Source organism: Opisthorchis viverrini, assembly GCF_000715545.1.
Source record: "Opisthorchis viverrini unplaced genomic scaffold opera_v5_37, whole genome shotgun sequence".
NCBI classification, from domain to species: domain Eukaryota; kingdom Metazoa; phylum Platyhelminthes; class Trematoda; order Opisthorchiida; family Opisthorchiidae; genus Opisthorchis; species Opisthorchis viverrini.
In genome coordinates this window covers 1,310,457-1,328,236 of record NW_008751693.1, presented here as the reverse complement: position 1 = coordinate 1,328,236, position 17,780 = coordinate 1,310,457, and the positions used below count along the sequence as shown (strand labels likewise).

The 17,780-nt window shown below is 42.3% G+C and overlaps 1 protein-coding gene across 1 annotated transcript in view; it reads left to right on the top strand.

Annotated features, from left to right (window-relative positions):
* T265_02844 (hypothetical protein) overlaps positions 1-17,780 on the top strand; it is a gene marked incomplete at both ends in the record, with an annotated part of 61,474 nt that overhangs the window by 3,042 nt on the left and 40,652 nt on the right. The gene's annotated exons all lie outside the window — the stretch shown is intronic.

Sequence of the window (17,780 nt, the reverse complement as noted above, 5' to 3'; positions counted from 1 at the left end):
TTCCCTCCAGGTTAGGTAGTATCGTATTCACTGAGTGAAAAAAAAACAAATTAGGCACAAAATACTGAGCCTCCCTCGCTGCCGGAAGCGGGTGTGATCCGCAGTGAATGTTTACAAACAGTCCTCGACTTATCCGTCTTGCATGCTTACTCAATCACAACCAGGTTGGATTCTTTGGAAGAAAGTCTCCTAGAACGTCACGTTAAGGAAAAGGAGACATCAATCTTATGACAAACTGGGTGACTGAAGTTTTCAAGTGGAGGTTTAAGTGTTTCCGTGTCTGCCAATACGCTTACAGTAAAGACGTTGCTTACCATTCACAAATCCTTTTATTTGTAAGCATGCTGTCTCGTAAGAAAACAACTTCTAAACATGGTTCTGCGCTAGGGTACACTGAACCTCGTTCCCACCTAGACAGCTTGCCAGTATAAATGATTGAAACGTCCGTTCTGTCTGCTTCATAAATTCACACCCGACTAGTCAACTCACTTATTTCTGCCACATTCGATTCTTTGTCCACTTGTTGGACGCAAAGCGGGATGAAGTGGTACTTCTTGTGCCGGGAGCGGAAAATGGTACAATTCAGTTGAATAAATGACTCACAAGGGCATTGTACTTCATAAGGTAGAAGGAACGACACCATGGAGCGTGCGCTCTGGAAAGACAGGGAAATGTGTGAAGGACTTCTATTATCTTCCAGCGGAAATGAAATCAAGTAGAGGGGAGTAATCTATCAGATGGAAATATTTTTGTCTGTACATCATGTTGGCTGACTGAGAGGCACGTGACTCTCGATGAGAAATGGGCAACCCATTATAGTGACTAAATAAATGGGCGCAGTCCAAAAATAAATTTATTATCTATGACTGGATGGTACCGAGTGGAATAGAACTATCAAATTATTCTAGTGTTTTATGATATCCGGAAATAAATCACTCCATACAGTTCAGGACTATAACATTCTCTCAGACCGTTACTGAAAGATAATGAACCAAGTTGGTGAGGCCCAACAGCACGATGGTCAAATTACGCCTTTCACGATATTTCGCACTACCGTTGGCTGAAATATTATCTGCCTGTCAAAAAAGGTTTCTTCTTCTTGGGCGGAGCAATATTTTTCTTATTTGGGAGCGACTCAAAAGGTCTACCAAACTCACGAATCATCTGTCTTTACCTCTGATATAATAATGTTGAAACCATGTCACACTAGCAAGCCAAGTCTATCACTCAAATGCTATTTCGATGCCTTCTTGTTAAAACTTCGGGCTTCAGTTTTGTCACGAAATTAATCCAAGATTTGGTGGAGCCACCCTCTACCATATTGCCACTCACTGTTAATCATAGATCCTGCAGGCATGATTCCTAGTACTTATTATGAAATGGGGACCCCACCCAATATAGAGAAGCCAAAATACCAACATTTCTCGGATGGAAGAACACTTCCACAATAAACAGCACTTTTTCGTGTGCATCGCTCTCTAAATTTAATGAACTGTAGTGAACTACGAGCCTTCCGAAGACGACAGAGAGGGCAAGTTTTTAGTACTTTAAGCCCCCATCCTTTCCCCCAAGGTAATAAGTTGAAACTAGATTAAATAGCTTAGTCTAGACCCGTTTTCAGTCTTGTCGTGTGCTGCAACGCCAAACTCTATAGCACTGTGCGTTGTCGTCAGCAGATAGTTTGGTTGTGTATCTCAAGGACCAGTTCCAGCACAATAATAATCAAACATTTGTCCGCGTTTTTTTGCTACACAATGAAACGAAGATCACCACGCACATCGTTATTACTGAAGACTGAACTTGAGGTGCTCTGATCCCCGTTCCTGCTTGAAACCTGGAACAACTGTTTACCGGTATCTGTTTGGGCTTGATATCCACACCCTAGTGAATACGATCAGTCGAACTTCATACATTTGCAGCCACTGATCAGTATGTCGCATTGCAATTTTTGGGATGCTACTGCTATCAGTTTGCGTTGAAATTATGATCTCCACGTCTGTGCTGATCTAGAAACCTCGATATGATTGTCGTATTTATCCATAATCTGTTCGAAACCAGCAAACAAAGAACACTCATTGGTCTGGATATTCGGTTTCGAATGGTATGTGTGAAGATAAGAAAAGATGCCGTAAGCTCTGGCTGGATCCAGCAATGAGAGACTAACTACTGTCCAATAAACTTTTCAGAATATTACTTTGACAGACGTAAGGTCAATGAATGATTACTGGCTTGTTGAAGGGCTTTAAATACAATGGGAAGAGGAATTGCTCATTGTTTTAGGTTCGCGGTTCAGGGTTTGGTTTCACTACGCGAGATATTTAAGTAATGTGCAAAGGCAAATGAGGCGACAGAATGACAGCAATGATTGTAGTGAGTTTGTATAAGTCACTTCAGCACCAGTGAAAAATGACACTGATTCTCGGGTGAGTAATTGGGTTTGAATGTTGTCCTTCATAAAGTGGTTGGAAGTGCTTTCGCTAGGATAAAAAGCGTCAAATGTTTTGGTTTTAAGGATGCGTGCCCCAGTGTTACACGGGAGTGAAAAATCATTGTTTAAATGGAAACCCACACTGTCTGGTGAACCAATTTTATTAAGGTCGCGCTTCTCTGTGTGACCTCGTAATTATTTCGTCAAAGCGAGGATCTGACATGCCTCATGTTTGAAGACAGCACCGGTCTTTAATTCAGCTTCTATTTCCAAACTTGTGAGACTGACCTTTGTCCCGCGTTTTGTTTTGAGAGTGGGCATTGAAAATTTTTTATTGTTCTAGGTCTGAAACTTTACAGCCTAGTCCGACTTGACACCGTCTCATGTCGTGTTGCCACTCAAACCGTGCTTTAGTCACAACACGGCCAAGCTTGACAACAACACAGGCACGCAAACCCAAGGGAGGAAATTGGAATAACTATGACCAGGTGTATTGTCGAAACCACTCGCTAAAGCAGGGAACATGAGGGTGTCAGGAACAAGCCACAAACCAATTACCCCCTGGGGGACGTGACCCGAAATGACAAGCCCAAGAGACACGCCTCAAATTCAGGGCTTCAGCAACGGAATTTCGACTTCGATCATGGGTACACATTTTTCTCCGGTGAGACCCACAACAGTCAATTAGTGTGCGTTCGTTCGAATGTGCGTCTTCGGGAACAAAGACCGTTTGAAGAATAATAATGAAGAATAATAATGTGCCTTTCAGTCCACCACTACAGCTGAATGTTCCACATTGAAAAATTTGTCTCCCTCCTACCGTATTTCTACCTGAGGTCTTGATATATGCCTGTTTCCCAATGTTCAAGCTTGACTGAATTCTTTCGGTAACTCTGATTTGTTTGATCTATTAATATTGTTATAAGTTTCGTGTTTTTGACTACGATCTTTTGCCCACGCCTGTACGGGCATCACAGCCATATCCACACGGTGATACGGGCATCATTTAGCAAAGCTACATCCACTACGCAAGCTCTAGGAGCCTAGTGAGTCACTAGAACGCCGTGTGTGCCGAAGGGAACAGTGATCAAATAACTGATATAAATGACAAAAGACAGCCAGAAAACCATATGTGCTCTTTCTGAATTCGTCAATGTTTTTGGCTAGTGTGGAAAGATAGTTCAGTCACACTAATTGACGTAAAGCGTCAGTGTCTCCTGTGCAGCTCAACCTTGAGACCATAGTATTTACATAGGAAGGAAAGATATATGGGATAGTACTTGCGATGTAATGATGTAGTTTTGTTTCGTTTCTTCTGAGAATAACAATGAATCCACGGACGAGATTGCCCATAATTTCACCCAATCTAGTCACATCCATCATCACCACCGACGGTCATACACCGCCGTTAGCTGCGGACGCTTACATGCATGCCGGTGTGTCCAGTGACTATTCTTTACACTAATGCCTCTGCAACTGTAATGAGACATATCGGTGCTTAAGTCTCATAGACTAAGTCAGTTTGCAGGAGCGGGTGTGAGGTCCTGACCAAAATCATTTTATGAACCGCATCCAAATCTTGCTAGGGCCACGCACCGGTCACGTCTTCTACAGAAACAACAAAAGGTTTTGGGAGGTAATTCTGGTAACTGGTGACAAAGCGTAAAAATCCGAGTGCCTCCGACATTGTTACGTCTTTCGCAGACAACTCACTACTTACGACGTACAATGAACTCTGACACATTGTCTTGCTTTTAAGTCTCTTCCATTCTTTCAAATTTGCATCCCACAGGGTCCTCCACTTGAACTCCTCCCATTTCATTGTTGTAGAAGTCAATTCACAAACTTATCCACGAACTCCAACCGCTTTAACGTTATTTCGCTCAATATTTCATAGAAAAGTATAGAAAAAGGAGATATCTTTTGAGTGTTCAGGTTCATTTTTCAAGCAATTGCCATGAAAACAAAGCCACAACGTTCATGGTGTTCCGGTAAACTACAACTGAATGTTGTTTCGCGCGTGCTAAGAAGAAAAATCGTAAAGATTTCTCGGTACTCTTTTTCTGACTGAGGCCAATTGGACATACCCGTTATTTGCTAAATTCAAACTGATGAAATCCAACTTTTCAATATCAGGCGAAACAAGGTTTGAAAATTGGATGCGTTTATACGTTTATGAATGCTTGATTTTAGGCTCCGTGAGAGACGGTGCCGCCGTACTGATTCTCTCCTGTTTTGTGGAGGTGGAGTCAAGTGTTACCGATATAATTCCTCAAGGTGAACAAAGCCCTACTGTGTCATACGTCTATCCGAGACATCATCGCTATTGGACCGCGAACCCATCAAATAGTTTTTGAGAGTTTGGTGTTTTTGTCATTAACCCAATCTACCTCGTTCGTGTCTCCATACGCGAAAGTGCACCCTGACACATTAGGGTAATTTTTCCACAAACACAGCCTAAAAAACAGTCCACTTTGTACTAGATGAGTCATTCCGCCATCCAAGGTTAACTTTCCAAAACGCAGTGAAGATGCAGGAACGTCAAATTCATCAATTAACATGGTTTTATATTGTCAGGTTCGACAGCATGCACTCAAAATGTCCATGTCACATGTCTAATTTTCAACAATGGACCCACCACCCCTAACCAAGTTGTTGGTCCCGATTGTTAGTTTTTCCCACCTTTTTGACGTTTACTAAACCCCACTGACTATAACGTGAGTTCGTGATGCTTTCTGAAAATCAATATAAAGCTGTCACTGGGCGATGATTATATCTTACGATGAAAGGAGCTGAGAGTTGTAGTGCATTTGAACTTCCATTCGGAAGGAAATATAGTTCATTGTTTGGTGAATTGTTGCAGCCTTCATTCGGGCAACAAATCATCCACCCATCACATTCCCTTGTCTGAGCTTGCAATTAGATATCGCCGAATGGGGGGATGATGCACACCCCGAGTCGATTTAGCCCAATTTTCGGTTGTATCTTGGGTTTCACAGGGCGTTCACTTTTACCTAGCTACTCTTTTCCTCATGATCCACTGAAGGAAACAAATAGGATAATGGGCGAAGACCTCATGGAAGTGGTTTTTACAATAGAAACACCAAAGCCTGACAATTTTGGGCACTACTAGCGACAACCGTGGAAATGGCAAAGACTGCTGTGAACTGGGGTTCCTTGTTCTTATTGGGATTCATTGTTCCTTGTTCTTTCTTATACTATCAAAACTTCGGTTTAGTCAATCTAGTTCACCCTTGTTTACTCTATGTGGCCCTTCGTAGTGCCTCCCATAAAGTTTTTAGAACTATTAGTTTTCCGTATGCGGATACCCTGTCAACGTGAACATGTACCATTCAAAAAGAGGCAGTGAAATTGACCGCGAGCAGGTGCGATCAGAGAATGATTTACTCATGGCCTTCGTCAGACCCTGTCTTGTGTTGTTGACCTGGGCCTACCGCGTTCAAATCAAGCCATTAGTCAGGCACGAATGAATCAGGTAGAAAAAGTTTCTGCTATTAACAACGATAGCATCCACTGGAAAACCGTTATGTTTAATAAACAGCAAACGCTGATCATCATCATCATTATCATCATCGTTTGGTATGTATCCGATTGCAGGTTGAGTAGCTTAACTAAATCAGACAATTTCATCCTGAACATGACCCAAAATGGCAATAGAAAAAGTATGCCACAGCATATGTTTGCATGCCGAAGAATTGACAAATTTGTCAGACAACATCAAGGGTGAACACACGCACACACACCCATACAATCAGCAACAGTCCTCACTAATGGGGCAGCGTTTGTGCGCATTCACCGAGGGCTAGCATGAGAAACATAGATCGCAACACTTCGCCACAAAATCATATGATTTCCATTGTATCTGTCACTGAAGCGTTCCATTTTGGGAAACTGGATAGTCTAGAATAGTATCATTGTTTTCAAGCCTCACTGTTAGGGTAAACCCCAACAACTGGTTTTTGGATGAAGGACGTCCAGTATCATTTTCAAATGAGTCCGTGTGTAGCAAGAGCGAATCTGTCAGATGAGATCACCCCCATCCAACTGTATTGTCATTAACCCGAATAAATTTGATCAAAACCACGTCAGTGTACGTTTGTGTTCAGGATAGAAAGAGAGCATAAACAAAACCATCGCCCGTGAGTGGTGCGCAAACACGAGTTTTTTTATGAGATGAAAGACACATCGGAAACTCTATCCAGAATGAACACTGATCAAATGATTTGATTTCTTCCAAGTCGCCCGAATCATTTGCTGAAACAGCGAGTGAATTAGGCACGCGAGGTTTTTCAGCAGAAGGCAAAAAATTTCTTGGATTGTTCTTCCTCAAGAGAAGTTGTTCGTTTGAGATAAACATGCAAAGCGACATAATTTCTGGGTATATATTGTTGTATTCTGTGGCTCATCGTTCACTCACTCCACAAACAAACAGTTTACAGGCCAGTCTACTGACCAGACCAACGTCATGGTGGTGGGCGTGGGCCATAGTCCAAGCCCTTCAACAGTGGACCAGCATTCATATCAATTCGCGATTTCTTCCAGCACGTGTGATTTATTTGTCTGTTTCGTTCTATCTTTTGGAAAATCAACGCCTGTCCAACACGCGTCGGTCAGCTTAATACGATTCACGTCTACTGGTTTGATTTTTGTTCCGTCAACGAACTCAGAAGGATCGGTACCAACAAATTTTGTTGCAAAACTGAGTGGTAGAATTGTAACGCAGCTCGAAATCAGTATCAGTTTCACGTTGAGGATTCACACGAGACATTTCCTACTGTATCGGGTTAGTTAAGAAACAGACAATAGCTATGGAGCAAAGGCATCAGGTCTACATGGCGAGGTCGTTCAATTTGAAATTCACTTTATCCGTCCATACTTCCTATGGCTTATGTCTTTTTCCAGTATTTAGTTCCATATACTTCGTATGCGTTTTCATTTAACTTGGGTTTGTTTTTAAATCGGGCCCAAGCAGACCTGTTTCAGACCGATATGCAACCTGAAGACATTGCCTGCGAAGACCATCCCAAAATGTCGACCAAGAAAACGGTCGAGATTAACTTCGCTTTAGCGACCATGTGTCCATTTGTAATCGGCATCACACTAGGACTACAATTTAAACAAAACGATCTGGGCATTACTCCGGAAGTTAGAGAACATAATGCACATGTATCCATAGAATTTCTGAATTAATTCGCCTAGGTACGTTCATCCTCAGCGTTTGAACAATCTGGCTGTTTGTTGTTACACTGACCTTGACATTCAAACTGACAGTTTTGTTAAAAAACCTCCATCAGACTTCTTCAGATATGAAACATTTTGTTTCGTGTTCGTGCTCCACTGACAATTATGTTCCATACCCAAGCTTAGCCAATAAGTGACGGATGTATAATGCGTACCACAAGAGTGTTCTATGGCAAGCATTCTTCAGTCGTTTGAACCATCTATGAAAAAAGTAGTTTATATTATCCCTCGTAGTTGGTTTATTTTTCTAAATGTCATGATGAAATAATGTTGTCGCTCTCTTCACGAGTGTGCACCATAGCTTCTGTTAGATTTTGCGCACCCAGTTGTAGAACATCGCATCTGCTGTCACTGTCAAAAAGTATCGAGTGCAACTTTTTTCATTAGAAGTTGTGGAACAGCTTGGAAATCCTCCTTCCGAAACTGTTTGAATATGTAAACCATATCCTTCGATTTCCTCCGTTACACATTTTTTGACCAATCGCGCAAGTAAGCTAAATATATTTATGCATACCGGACTGCTTATCATTCCCTACTGAGGTTCGAACCCGTAATGTTCAAAGCTCCAGACGCTTCCAGCATGGAGTACTACAAATGCCCCGTAGTCCGCAGTGTATACTTCGCGTAGCGGGATCGATTTGCTCCCCGGGTGGCAATAATACAAGCCGATATTTTGAGAGTAGACTTTTTCAATGAACGTGTGAGTTTTAAGCTGCAGGCCTTAGACAGTAAACATGGACACCTCTGTTTGGAGACGCGTAGCACACGCTTGTAAGGAACGAGTGTTAGTCAAATGCTTCATAGACCAAACACAGCCTGATTAGCGCTTGTGAGAAATTTAGTGTGTCGAAAATGCCAACTGGATGTGTAAAGTCAGATACGCCGCTGGTTCTGCAGTTCTCATCATAGGTGGCCTCCTTTTTATGATTGGAAGACTCGATAACTTCAAGTTATTTCGGAAGCAATTCTAACGGTTTATTCACTCAAGACACGGTGAGGCTAGTATCTGGAAGCATATTTTATCCCAACGGTTTTTGAACCTATATGAATCAGGTTCTCGTATTACCTGGACGGTCGAACGATTTTCAACTAAGATTTCATCTTTCCAGTGGAGCCGATCAACGCTGGAAAGCTGGGAGTCAATTTATAGCCGTTTCGTCCTTGTCAGGAATCATCAATCTACCGCATCTCATGAAATTCAGGGTTTCGGGCCTGTGACTTTTCGGTTGAACACTTAACTGTTTGGCCCCGAGCGACTGATCAGAAGGTTGGACAGGACGTAGAGCTATTCATCCTTCAGCAATGGCAACTACATCACGTGGTGCCTCGAGTAATGACTTATCAGAGGGGAGTTTCGCTCATCTTGTGAAATTATTCCTCTTCTGAGCTACTCACTGATCGATGGTGACGTGAGGTCACTTTCAGTACAGCGGGCCAGTGAGCATCTCGTAATGTACAATGTGCAATTTCGTGTCTGCCGTCTCCTAAAAACACAACACTTTGTTCTGATGACTGCTATCTCGTGATATCAATGGCTGAAATACACAGACGCTTGATGCGCCCAACATCGTTCATGCACGCTAGACACAAGTTTTCCGGCTTCCCGATGGGCACGATGCAGCGGGAGCATAAGCAGTCTTTTTTCTTCTTTCGGCAGGTAACGCTTTTCTGGTTACGATTTAACGCAAATGTCATGGTGTTTTTTGAATGGGGTCACCACTCATCCTGTAATGATTAATAACAGTGTCATCTGGTTCCCGCAGGTTGTTACATCTTAAACCGATTATCCAGACGGATAACAGCCCTGAATACGCAAGCTTCAAATTGAGGGTGTGCGAGCGTCGGTTGAGCTGTCACTGATGCATCGTTGTCATGGTTTATTTATTTGAGTTATGGGCGCGTTGAACATGCACATCCACCCCACGCACACACGCACACACACACAAAGCTTATGTCTATCACTCATTAGTTAGGACAATAGTTTCCCTTGATGCACTAATAGACCACCACGATTGCCGGAAAAATGGGACAGGGGTAGAAAATACGGAGGCAAAAAGCAAGCGAGTATTTACTATCGCATACTAATTAGTCACATATGAGTGCTTCTTGTTGAATATAAACTTATGGGGATGATACTTTTTCTTCCTGATCACCATAGTGATACGGAGCCTAGGTGGTCCCAGCAGTTGCTATGCCTCGTTTGTTGAACCACTGAATTGACACATGCTTCCTGCCGCAATGCCCTGACACCTATTGTTCCGTCCGTGGTGAACAGATTGAGTGACATTCAGGGAAATTTTGCTCTGTAGTGGTATAGAGGTATTTTATAATGCCTGAGAGTAAACGCCGATGTCTTCGCATCTACCGCGCTGCAAAACGTTCTCATGCAAAAGCTATCATCATTCACGTGTGCATAGATAGGGTTCAGTCGCTATTCTCCATGACAATCGGCTGTCTATGTGTGACACCAGTAGCTGCGCTGGTAAGAAGTTGAGTCAACTAAGGTGTGAAAATAATGCCCAGAGCTTATGGAACAACTGATAATGTATCAACTGATGTGATTAAATGGTCCACCAAGTAAACTTGCCACTGACCTTGACTGCTGTGATGTGAAGCATTCTTTACGAAATGTCTAATATGCCCCATCGCTGGCCTCAAGTGGAATAATTTTGACATGCACGGGAGGATTTCCAGAGTTCAGAGAATTATCTCCTAATGGCACAGCATCACCTTTCGGCAAATATGAGCTTTAAACGATTTATAGTAAATATGGATGCTTTTTTATTGGTTACTCATACTGGTTAAGGATATGTCCTCAGGAATGAAGGGTGTTCTGTTTACTTGTATTAAGTCAAAACTAAGGGAAAGTTAACTGGCTAGTACTGTTGTCATTTTTGTGTCATTATAATGGGACTACTTCACAACTTCCGCCCGATCTTCCCCGATCTACCCCACTGCCATCACTTGCATGCGAATTTGGTTGTGACAAGAGATCCAACTCAATCCAGCTGAATTCCTCGTTAGTGATGGTCGTCTTCGCTGAATGTGCTGCAATAGGCTGTCTTATGTTTCAGTTCGTACAATATTCGAGATATCGCAACATATTTTCTGGATGTAATGCTACTCAAATGGCTGCTGAAAAATCAGGCCGTGACCGGTTTCGCCCTTCTTTGCGCTCATCAGCTAGACAGCCTGGTGTGGGACATTCGATTGTAGAAGATTATCATAAACGTAAGCTTCAGTCGGAATTTAGCTGTGTCCTGTTGTACACAATGTTGTGGGGACCTCGGGGACTGCGCTTACCTAATGAGCCCAGAAAACAGAGAAAACGGTCTTAGGCTGCCGAATACTTTTCAGCAGCCCTTTGACTAGTGTTACATCTGAACAATCATTTCGGTTAGGACAAAGCTCTAGGAGTTAAGAAAGACGATGCAGAAAGCGGCAAGAGCAGGGACGCAATGGTTACTATGGGAAGCGAGTTGTTTCCAATGATATTTCAATAGGTCGAAGAAACGATATAGTCACTGTGACGGAAAACTGATGCCGTTAACCAGATAATTGAACCTCATGGTTAAGAGGTGTTACCCCGTTCAGCTGGGACTTTTTTCGTTTGTCACCGCTTATGCAAGCAAGGGCGACAGCAGATACCCGGTGCCAGTATTGCGTAGGATCTGTGAGAAATACATGTGAGAAATCACATGCACCGCACAAGGTTCCCCCCACCTCCGCCCGTAGAAGAAAGTTCAACTTTCGCAAAAGCTCTGCTAGTCATCGAAGACAAATTTAGGCGGAGTACCCCGAAATGGGTAAGTATACTGTGCTCCAGAGACAAGGCGCTTCATTTTCAGCATGCATGGCTTGAATGACATATGCAGTGGCTACCGACTAACATGAATAGATGGTTGATCGATTACTCGTGCATGTAAAAAGTAGGAAACCTTCACACTGTTTAATATAATTTCTGCGTAGTTCTGGAATCGAAATATGGGAAACGGATGGGTTTATCGCTCGTATGTGAATTGCTGATAGTCACTTCTGATGTTAGCAACCTAGATTCAGCCAACCATGTTCACTTCGCACTTGTCCAGTGCGGATGACATTCATGTCAGACATCATCCTTATATCTGGCAGATTCTATCCTGTCACAGTTTAAGTTTAACCCAACCTCCCGTGCATCCACACACGCGAAATGACAAATACAATATCATAAATCAGTGTAGTGCAGCTAGGAGACAGATACAAGATGTGCTGCTTCGAATTTGACAGAGAAAAGAGGGGTTGGGCGCTAGCTAAATGGAAGTCGTTTTGAAGCAAATTGGTCTAATCTAATTGGATACAGGAATGTCAGAAATCCAGAGTTTAACAATGTGATCCTCGTTTGAGGCCAAATACGCTCAACAAGCTTGAGCTGATCAAGGCGATTGTGTGTGAGTGTATACGTATCTGGACTCAGGCGGGTTGTGATAGCTATCGGAACACAATGTTGTAAACAGTAAAGCTGCCACTGGCAATACACAGTCGATTAGGTCTCTGTTAGCTTATGCTCTATAGATTTTACGACACTGTACCAGCTGAGGAGTGAATTCAAACATTTAACTTATCCGGATGAAGCCATGCCTCAAATCCAAGTGTTTCTGAATAGTCACATTACCATCCAACCTTTTCACTATTCTAACCTAGCTTGATAATTGCATGGACAATTACAAGGCGCGATGCGATCATGCTGAAAAGTAAACTCAAATTAGCCCCTTCATCCATGTGAAGCAGGCATCCGCATTGTTTGAAGTTCTCAAAATCAACGTTGATCAATTGAATCAGGTCAATACTGCGCGTTCAGAAAGGCTACGATTACTCCTGGACTAATCTCTCGGTGATTGGTTACGTCACGTTCTATTTATGTACAAACCATGTACCTAGTGTCACCCTCCCGTTTTATAAGTTCTGCGGTGTACGCGATTGATCAGACTGAATTCATGTCGCAACATTGTTGTTATTGCTGTCTTGTTCACACTAATCCATAGATCACACTGCTTTACATCGTCCACACTCGAAATTCACATAATTGAAGTGAGCACACAAAAATCCAATGTTGATTTGTTCCTTCCGTGAAAGGCTTTTGTGATTTTCATCTGAACTAAGGCAGCCATATTCATACAAATGTTTGTGTGGTCCACACTTTATATTTCTGTGAAAAACAGGACATCTCCGTGATGAACTCTATTCGATGTCGATGCAAACGTGTGAAACGACTCAAGTAGAGTACACATTGATTCGGGTGGGACTTTAAGGCATTCACTTAGGAACTGTGCAAGCACAGAATTTTCCATGAAAGACTGTTCATTATTTTCCCATAAATCGATTCAGTGATCAAAATCAGAAACCAATCTGCTGTTTTAATTAGTGAGCAAGTAGTGAAACTTGTCCTTACAAGCTGCACTGATTCACATTTCAGTTTTTATCAGGTAACTAAACCACAGTTAATTGACTAGTAAACTAACTTTTCATTTCGGGAAGACTGGTGAATCTGTGGAGTTTAAAAACTTGAATTCAGCAGAAGAGAAACGTTCGACCAATTCGAGATGCTTTTTGCTCATGATTCTTACGGACAACGTTAAGTAAATTTCGGTGGGGCCGCAGCCAAGTGGATGGGCCTCTAAAGAGGAAGTCGTGGGTTGCACGTGGGCTGGTATATCAGAAGGGAACAACATGGCTGAAAGTGTACGCCGATGAAGCTGGGAGTCAAAGAAACAGGTTCTGGACTTCTGTAGCTCTATAGATGAGGACTATCGGGGGCAATAAAACAACTAAATGCATACTACAGTGTGATATCCATGTGTAGTGTGGAACCCAACCCCCGATCCGAATGGAGTACCTACTGACATATTAGTGACGACGACGTGAACGGGAGTTCCACCCATAGTTGAACAAGTTTATTTGCGTGTGACTTGTAGCAGTCAGTGGTCTACCCAAGAGGCCATCCCCTATTTCTTATGTTATAGAAGTTCACATATCTATCAACAGTCTTTCTCCGAACAGTGTTAAGCATCAAACAAACGAAACTACCCTTTTTAACTTTCATTTCCTTAGTCAAATTAATCTTCTATGTTTCACAGTGGTGCAGCATTGAGAACAGTAGGGACCGAGAGACAGCCTCTGGAAGTTACCTACATATAAAGCTGGTGCATAGCATGTAAAAACTATGGACACTGCTTGAGTGTGAAGAGAATTTCAATAAAGTATTTTATGGTTGTGCACACAAGATATAATAACTTGTCGCGGACACTTTACAGTTGTTATGTTTTGGGTTTTTCGTGCTTTCGATGCTTCGCCCGATGCCCTTCGAAAAAAATTTCTCTATTCGCGTTATTCTAGAATGCTTCGCTATGCTAACAAGACCAAATATTTTCACACTGAAGTTAAATCCACTCAGTCTTCCTCCAAGATATGTTTTCAGTATGCAAGCAGTTCTTTGAAAAATTGCGGTCATTCCAGGATTTAGTTGACACGTTGCCGTGTTTTAGAAGAACCACCGTTTTTCTCTAGAAATGTGATTCGTCAGGTGTAACCGGGATGTCAGTTGACTTCAGGGAAACAGGGAGATGACCAGACATTTTTCTCTAGTTCCTCACACTTAAATTGCACATCTAGCTACTAGGGGTGTGAAACGCTACATTCTATCCATTCACTCAAACAAGGGATATACAGATATTGTGTCAAGAATTAGTTACATTTCATTAGGAAGTTTCCACATTTCCCCCAATTCGGCTTCTAAATTGTGCAGATGTGTTGTGTTGGGTGAAATTCAGAGTGTATGTATATATGTAATGTATGTTGTGAACTGTTTCTCTGGCCTGGTATTCTCAACCCCTAAATGTACTCGGTACTATGTCAACCAAGTGGCATGACTCCTTCAAAATTCATGTGCATGACCTCATGGGTGCTATTCACCAAGGACATCCAGTCCTACAGAACGCATTAACTACAGATATATATCGTTTTCCTGGAGATCATCCAATCCAAACGATGGTGCGTCTATGCCAATAATATCCTCGAACACCTTCGGATGGTTCTATCATCTTGGCATCGATACAACTGCTACAAGTAACAAATTTCTCACAGAGGCTTAGCAAAAAATGCTTTCCCATTTATTTATTATTAGCACAATAACCGGACAGAAGATATTCTGGGAACTTCCACTGATGCTATCAGAGTTTTAGACACGAAGACCGGCACCGTAGCGTCTTGCGATTGCTCGAATTACCGTGCATGAAACACTGGGTGCGTGTTCACTTCTGATTTAGGGAATGTCGGGAAAGCCAGTCTTTAGGTGTTGAAAAGGACTTCATTTGGGTGGAATATCCGACTACCGAGAAATGAAAAACGTCCATTTTGTCTCGTTTAAGTAGTCGTTGTACGATAAGTAAAGTCAAGTTATTACAGCGCCTTTGTCCTCCTAAACAAGCGGATTTCGTGTGGTATGATCTGGTCTAAACTAACTTCATCATTACTCAAAAAGCCTGGGTTTGGTCCAAATTCCTCTGCAACCACAAACGATTTGAATGTTTTTTGCCAACAACTGCCAAAATAAACGAAGCTTTGTCCACTTCCTGTATTTAAAGTCAAGTAATTGAGGAATGTTCTGAACGTGCCTATTTTTATGTATGTTGGTGTCGTGTTGAATGTAAAAACGTTAAATTGACGTTCTTGATTTGCTTCCCCTACTCAAATTCCTATCCGAAACAGTTGTTGACCGGAATCTAAGTCACATTTAATGAGATATATACTGAAAATGGTCTCTAACCCGAAGGGAACGGGAGTATGGGGCTAATCGTGTCTTCACGCACAAGGACGAAATCGTACTTGATTTGAATCCGTGATGAAAAACACAGGGTAATGCAGTCACAGTGTGCTCTAGCACTTCAGAACTAAGAAACTCTGTTCGCAATTGGTCGCTGGCTTAATTTAATTCCATTCTTGTGTGATCCATTTAGTTTTAGGAGAGGTCTGGAACCACTTCCATGTCAGATGTACATACGTCTGCAGATCACGAACTGACCAAACCAGCACTTTTGTAGGCCACTGGTTGTGGTGGGCAAGCGCTGAGCCAGTTTTGATTGGGCTGGCAACTAGCCACATTCGGACATTTTGATAATGTCTTGCGAGGCTTGTTCTGACATTTACACGATGCATTTGCACTTTCCCGTGAACCCGTTAATGGTATTGGGCTAGTTTTATACGTAGGCACGGCCCACAGTGCGACCGATAGATTCGTTTGGATATCTACTTGACTGATTGACTGATCTGGTTGTCAAACGCGTCCACAGTCCATTGAATACATTGGCAATGGTAGTTTAGCATTGCTAGTATCTGCGCGAGAAAGTGGTCACAAAACCATTCATTCGTTGTAAGCTATTTGTCATTTTGACAAGTCCAGCGGAGAAACAGTTGCTGAGGTCTGGTGAGTTGCAATTGTGCAGACGTAAAAATCATCACTACAGGTGATTCACTGTGTGGATCGTGTTCACGACAGTCGAAAACTAGCCGGAGATTATGTACTTTGAAGATGTGCAGTGCGGTGTAAAAATAAGATGTTCTCTCAACTTAGAATCGGGAAGAGATGAACTTACTTTTCCGTGAACCCGTTAATGGTATTGTGCTAGTTTTATGCGTAGGCACGGCCCACAGTGCGACCGATAGATTCGTTTGGATATCTACTTGACTGATTGACTGATCTGGTTGTCAAACGCGTCCACAGTCCATTGAATACATTGGCAATGGTAGTTTAGCATTGCTAGTATCTGCGCGAGAAAGTGGTCACAAAACCATTCATTCGTTGTAAGCTATTTGTCATTTTGACAAGTCCAGCGGAGAAACAGTTGCTGAGGTCTGGTGAGTTGCAATTGTGCAGACGTAAAAATCATCACTACAGGTGATTCACTGTGTGGATCGTGTTCACGACAGTCGAAAACTAGCCGGAGATTATGTACTTTGAAGATGTGCAGTGCGGTGTAAAAATAAGATGTTCTCTCAACTTAGAATCGGGAAGAGATGAACTTTCCCTTGAAGACTTTCTCGGAAAACGACAGGAACGGACGGAAAAACAAATAAATGCATGCAGAATAAGCAGCCTAAATAGCTCTGTCTAGACCTGTAAAGTACAGGTTATGTGTAGAAACCTCAGTGTTTACCAACCCTCCGGGTATCAATTTGTTCAGCACTTCTACTGTCCGGTCTGCTGTGGAGGACTTTGCCAGTATCAACTGTCAAGTACGATCTGTCTCTGATTCCGCAGGTACCTGGAATACTGAATCATGTTGTGTGGGAATTAATGATCCTTACGTTTTCAAAACATATGTGGTCAATGGATAACCGGAAAACCTACAGTCCTTAAGGCCTATGTGTACGAACACACAAAGGAAGCAATCGATCATGGAGCACTCAACGGGCCCTCCTACCAGTAATGTACGTTTAATTAATGCACTTAAAAGAGAAGTTTTTGGGCAGGTAACCATATCCTTACTTTCACGGAAAGGCTCTTATGCGAAGTATTTTCCTATTTTAAAGTGCAGCTTGTTTAATTACGGAGTGGGGTGTTGAAGCGTTTTTCCAGTATCCAAACTACTTATGTAGAGAGAAGTAATATTTGAAACCTCCATCTGCATTTTGCAGACTGCGACAGAAAGCTTACCAGGTTCATGAGTAGGGTAATTGTGAAATGGGTTGTGCCCATAAAAAGCCATTCATGTGGGTAAGTTATCAGACAAAATTTAGTTCAAAGGATATGTTATTCCTTTCATAAACCGTATAATATTTGTGACGCATTATTGTGGGTTCAGGTGCTGCGGTAATGTGGCGGAGCCACCAAGCCTGGTCTACACCTCGAGGAACGTTGACCGGTTTGATTTCTGGCACTTTTCCTCATGGAAATCACTCCTGAAATCTAGCTCTTTTCAATTCTTTCAATCCCCCGAAAACTGGTCTCCAATCGATGGCTTTGGTCTGCTGTCGTGTCATGAAATCGTTGACCGTTATGATCAGACCTAATGGATTGGTGAATTATATTTTATAATGCAACCAGAGTTGGATGGAG